Here is a 6,286-nt window from a genome sequence, read left to right on the forward strand (position 1 = left end):
TTTACGTCACACTCGGGGACTTAGCTGCGATCACGCATCGCCTAAGTACTAATCTTCCTTCGAGTGTGCACTTCACGTCGCACTCGGGGACTTAGCTGCGATCCTGCATCGCCTAAGTATTAACTTCTCCGAGTGTGCACTTTACGTCGCACTCGGGGACTTAGCTGCGATCATGCATCGTCTAAGTATTAACTTCTCCGAGTGTGCACTTTACGTCGCACTCGGGGACTTAGCTGCGATCATGCATCGCCTAAGTATTAATTCCTCCGAGTGTGCACTTCACGTTGCACTCGGGGACTTAGCTGCGATCCTGCATCGCCTAAGTATTAACTTCCTCCGAGTGTGCACTTTACGTCACACTCGGGGACTTAGCTGCGATCCTGCATCGCCTAAGTATTAACTTCTCCGAGTGTGCACTGTACGTCGCACTCGGGGACTTAGCTGCGATTCTGCATCGCCTAAGTATTAACTTCTTCCGAGTGTGCACTTCACGTTGCACTCAGGGACTTAGCTGCGATCCTGCATCGCCTAAGTATTAACTTCCTCCGAGTGTGCACTTTACGTCACACTCGGGGACTTAGCTGCGATCCTGCATCGCCTAAGTATTACCTTCCTCCGAGTGTGCCCTATACGTTCCACTCGGGGACTTAGCTGCGATTCTGCATCGCCTAAGTATTAACTTCTTCCGAGTGTGCACTTCACATCGCACTCGGGGACTTAGCTGCGATCCTGCATCGCCTAAGTAATAATCGTCTTTCGAGTGTGCACTTCACGTCGCACTCGGGGACTTAGTTGCGATCCTGCATCGCCTAAGTATTAACTTCTCCGAGTGTGCCCTTCACATCACACTCAGGGACTTAGCTGCGACCCTGCATCGCCTAAGTACTAATCTTCCTTCGAGTGTGCACTTCACGTCACACTCGAGGACTTAGCTGCGACCCTGCATCGCCTAAGTACTAATCTTCCTTCGAGTGTGCACTACACGTCACACTCGAGGACTTAGCTGCGATCCTGCATCACCTAAGTACTAATCGCTCCTCCGAATGTGCACTATACGTCGCACTCGGAGACTTAGCTGCGATCCCGATTCGCCTAAGTAATACCTTCCTCCGAGTGTGCCCTATACGTTCCACTCGGAGTCTGCGTTATGATCAAGAATCACCTAAGTCCTAATATTCTACGAGTACACGTTAAGTGTTCAACTCCAAACAGCATTCAAGCAAAAGAATAATTGTTTTCGTTGTGACATCAGCAGTCTAGAAACGATAACAGACTCGGTGCGGATCAAGCTTACCCACACCGATTTAAAAGTATGACGGCCAACAGAAGTGGCCAGAATATCTTACAGGCAAACACTCGGCATACCGAGGATAAAGTTCGATCATGACTCAGCTGGGCCCGCGTCAGGACTGGAGGGTTCCACAAAGGTATCCAGGTCGATTCCATCAGCAATGCGGGTCGCAGTCTCCAGGAATGTCTCCATGAAGTCTTCGAATTGAAGCTTCTTCGTGTTGGCAACTTTCAAGGCTTTCAGCTTATCTTCCCGCACTTCTTTGCAATGGACGCGGACCAAGGACAACGCCACATCAGCACCGCAACGCGGTGCCGATTTCTTCCAAGATTGCACTCGGGCCGGAATCTCCCCCAGTCGCCCCAACAGAGTCTCCATCTTCTCCCGCGACTCCTCTTCCGGCCAAAGCTCCTTCTCAATGCGGCCGAAGATTTCTCTCAGTCGGTTGATGAACGGACCCACTTTGCCTACGCGGATATAAGCACGGAGTAGATTCCGGTTGGCGTCCTCGCTGAGTGGTACATTGTCCTTCATGGATCGTTCCATGGCCGCCGCTTCAGCTTCGGCGTCACCACAAAAATATGCAACAAACGAGCAAATAGAAATTACAAACCGAGAGTTCGTCACAAGATACAACCACTCGACAAATCATCAGACTTACCAGCCAGACGACTCATCATCTGGACAGCCCAGTCGTTCACATACTTCTCCTGAGCTGTCCATCGTTTGTTCCAAGCAGCCATTTGATCGTACACTTCGGTCCTCTGTTTCTTTAGCCTCTCCACCTCTGCCACCAACGCCCTATTTGCCTCCAGCGCCTCCTCCAAGGATTTCTCTCGAACTTCCAGCGCGTTCTTCATGCCAGCCATGGCAAGCGTTGCGGCTTCTAGTTCACTAACATATTGGTTCTTCTCAGCCCTCAAGGCTTCATAAGCGCTCCCCATCTCACAAGTTTTCTACAAAACGAAACAAAGGGTTATCAGCAACTTTCTCAATACACACTACGTTCTTCAGACCCCTGCCGACGCAAGCAGTCGACAGCGGTCTCGGGGACTACACCCAGTGGGTTCACTAAGAGTGACCCCACTGGCATGCACCTCAAGCAGGTCTGCCCTATTGAGGTGCACGTTTTCACCTACGCCTCCAAGGCTAAAGCTACTCCACCTGTGTGCAGCTTAATCTAGGGAACTCTTACGGCAAGAGTGCTCCGACTACAGTAAGTACTGGCACTCAGAAATCTTGTCTACGGACACGACAAAAATAAAGACCAAATGTATAAAGACAACTGTCGGTGCAAGCACTCGACAGAAGTCTCGGGGACTACACCCACTGGGTTCACTCGGAGTGAACCCATTGCAAACAACAGACTACGACAACACCCAGTGGGTTACAAAAGAAAAGTAAGCACTTACTAGACTACTTCCTCGGATGTCGTCGCGCAGCTCCAAGCTCCGCTGGTACAAAGCCGCAACGGAGTCATAAGCCTTCTTGGCCTCCCCAGTCATCAGCTCCGCTTGGATCATGGCTCCCTTGGCCGCTCCCACCTGCTCCTCTGGGACACACCGAATGCTGAATTCAACATTTGACGAACCGGGAACCGTGGGAAGATCCTGGGGCATCCCAAGGTTCGCCCCAGTCAGTTCGTCGCCCACCGGCACTGGTTCGGTCGGTGGAGGCACTTCAGTCGGCGGAGCGTCGGCGGCAGGAGCAGCAACAGGAGGTGCAGCCTCAAGGACAGGCTCCACGACAGGCTCCGCGGCCGGGTCGGCTCTCCCCTGCCCGTCTTCGTCCGGGTGAATCGCCCCTGACAAGCCGAATAGCATGATGATTCAGAAAAAGAAAAGGATAGTACAGTCTACAGGAATAAAACACCTGACTCTCCTACAACATACCTGGCTGGGACGAGACGACGTTGTCTGTGTCCATGGGGTCATCCCCTTGGCGGACCGGAGAGGTTGTAGAAGTGGCGACTCTGTCAAGTGAAGCCCATTCGACTTGTAAAGCGGGAGTTCACTGGGATAACATAAAAAGCCGAGAGTTGGATTCGCTTACGTGGATGTGACGGGGATGGCATCCCTCATGCGCGGCAGAGCCCTCCGAGGTTTAGGCCCACTTGGTTTGGGCACCCTGGGAGATTGGCCTGCAGGCTCAGCGGGGGCGTCCCTGGACCTCTTCGTGCCTCGAGCACTCGGGGCCGCCGGAGCGGTAGGTAGAGCACTCGACAACGCGGGGGGATTCAAAGGGACGACAGGCTTGTGTCGACGCTTACTCCGCTGTTCTGGCGGTGGAGGCGGAGAGTCGCGCTCTTCGTCTTCTTCCTCCTCTTCGCTGTCCTCCTCCTCCGACTCCCTGCTGTCGGAGACATATTCAGCGCTATCCACGCTCCCCTCCTGGCTAGCTTCTTCCTCCTCCTCCTCCGGATCCCCGTTCGAGACAGGGGAGGACCAATTGGTCCATTCCTACATGAGATTCAGTCAGAAACATTAAGCATCACACGAGGATATAAATGAACGACTGAAATCAAAACAGTTCGATATATTCGGTTAATGCTACTCACCTGATTCAGTGGCGGGTTGTCCGCGCTGTAAGGCACCACTCGGCGAGTTCCTTTAGGGTTCTCGCAAGGTCCCGTGATTTGGAGCACTATCGAGGTCACCTTCCCCTCGAGTATGCCCACCGCGACGGTCCGAGTGGAATCCTCGGGCCACGTGTAGAGCCACATAGCATGGTGGCGAGCTTGTAGAGGCTGGATCTGTCGACCGATGAAGACTTCCAACAGGTCAATACCGGTGACCCCCCTCCTGACAACATCCGCGAGTGCCTGGACCAAAGGCTGGATGTCATTCCTCTCGGCTTTCGAGAGGGCGAGTTGCTTGGGTGGAGCAGGGCGATCCAGACTAAATGGAGGCAGCCCAGTCGACGCGTTCGGACATGCTATGTCCTGGCAGTAGAACCACGTCGACTGCCAGTTCCTAACCGACTCGTTCAGCTGGAGAGCAGGGTAGCTACTCCGACTCTTTTTCTGAAACCCTAAACCCCCGCAGAGCTGGAGGAGGTGCGTCTTGTCATCCGACTGACTAATACGTTTGATGGTTTGAGAGCGGGCGGAGAAGATATGTTTGAATAAACCCCAATGAGGGGGCAACCGATAAAGCATTCGCACAGAACAATGAAGGCAGAAAGGTGGGCAATGGCATTCGGAGGGAAGTGATGGAGTTGAGCACCAAAATGATTCATGATGCCCTTGAAGAAAGGGTGGGGGGGGGCAGAGAGAAACCTCGGTGAACGTGGCTGAGGAGCAAGATGCGCTCCCCCTCCCGTGGCGCCGGCTCAACCTCGTCATCCGCCGGCAACCTCCAAGATTTATGCACGAGCTGGCCGTGCTCAACCAGCTCCAACAGGTCCCCCTCCGTCACATTGGAGGGGAGAAAATCTCCCTGGATCCATCCCGCTGGCAATGGCCGCTGCCGCCGCTGAGCAGCCGCCGCCTTGCCCTTCTTCTTCCTTGCCTCCATATTGCTGGTCTGGCCCTTGGTCATGGCGGCGATGGCGAGCTATCGAGAAGGATGGGAAGGGAAAGGTGTATGAGCGCAAGAGGTGACGAGGAAGACGGAGCAAGGAAGAGCAGAGGATTCGGCGAGCGTAACCGAAGGGTCTCGTCGGCCAGAGTTAAATAGAACACCGACTGGGTCGCTGGCGAGCGGGCCCGTAATCTTATCCGCCCAACCAGCCGCGGCGATATCGGCGGAAGAGTTGAAGGCGCGAGGATCGAGGAGTCAGGCGCTACTCGAGCACGCTGACGTCGCCCCCGCTAAGCGCGCGGAACCCGAAATTTGAGATCCTGGAAAATCCGCCGCTGTCAGTTGACCGGTCGTGTCAAAAGATGCCGTGAAGGCACTCGGTTATCGACAGTCCGTTCCACAGAACACGTTCACTCGGATCATTGCCCAGGAGAGATAGAATGGATAGAGGCAAGCAACGCCCAAGCCGAACCTAGTCCAGTCGGATCTGAGCATCGAGCACTGCTTTGACGTTTCAACCCCAATCCATTCGGGGACTAATGATGGGGTCATAGTCCTAGGGTAGGGTCATAGGCCTGTCCTACAAGTCCTACCCAAGGACTACCCCACGCAAGGGACAGGACGTTAAGTATGCCCGACTGTATTAAGGTGCCTCCATCTTCCAGTCGGTAACGGGCCCAGAATCATCCAGTCGGAGACTAAGACTCGGAGGACACCGGACCTACCGACTGGATACACTCGGTGCGTCGATACCTCCCTAGAGGGAAACTGCCGTACGTTTCCGGGTGCATTAACTAGCATTTATAGCATACGTTACGTGTAACGCATGCATTCAATCGCCACTACTCCACCCTTGAATCAGAACCGTTGTGGAGGGCAGCGCACTCTATATAAGCCGCCCTCCCCCACTGATAAAAGGGTTAGAGAAACATTGTACTCCATATTACACTCGGTAACAAGCTCCAAGAGCACTGAGACATAGGGCTATTACCTCCGCCGTAGAGGGGCCTGAACTCATACAACCTCGCCGTAGCTAGGACTCTGCCCATCTCATTCGTACCCTACACATCTACTGTCAGGCTTATACCCACGACACCAAGCAACCCGACAACAACATTGATGTGTACCTAAGGCCATTAGTTGAAGAACTTTTACGAATGGAAACAGTGTACGTGTGTGGGATGAGCACAGACAGGAGGAATTTGACCTGCACGCGTTGCTGTTTGTAACCATCAACGATTGGCCCGCTCTCAGTAACCTTTCAGGACAGACAAATAAGGGATACCATGCATGCACGCACTGTTTAGCTGACACCGAAAGTATATACCTGGACAAATGCAGGAAGAATGTGTACCTGGGCCATCGTCGATTTCTTCCGACCAACCATCAATGTCGAAAGAAAGGCAAGCATTTCAAAGGCGAGGCAGATCACCGGAAGAAGCCCTCCATGCGTAACGGTGATCACGTATTTGCT

The sequence above is a fragment of the Hordeum vulgare genome, chromosome 4H (genome assembly GCF_904849725.1).
Source record: "Hordeum vulgare subsp. vulgare chromosome 4H, MorexV3_pseudomolecules_assembly, whole genome shotgun sequence".
NCBI classification, from domain to species: Eukaryota; Viridiplantae; Streptophyta; class Magnoliopsida; order Poales; family Poaceae; genus Hordeum; species Hordeum vulgare.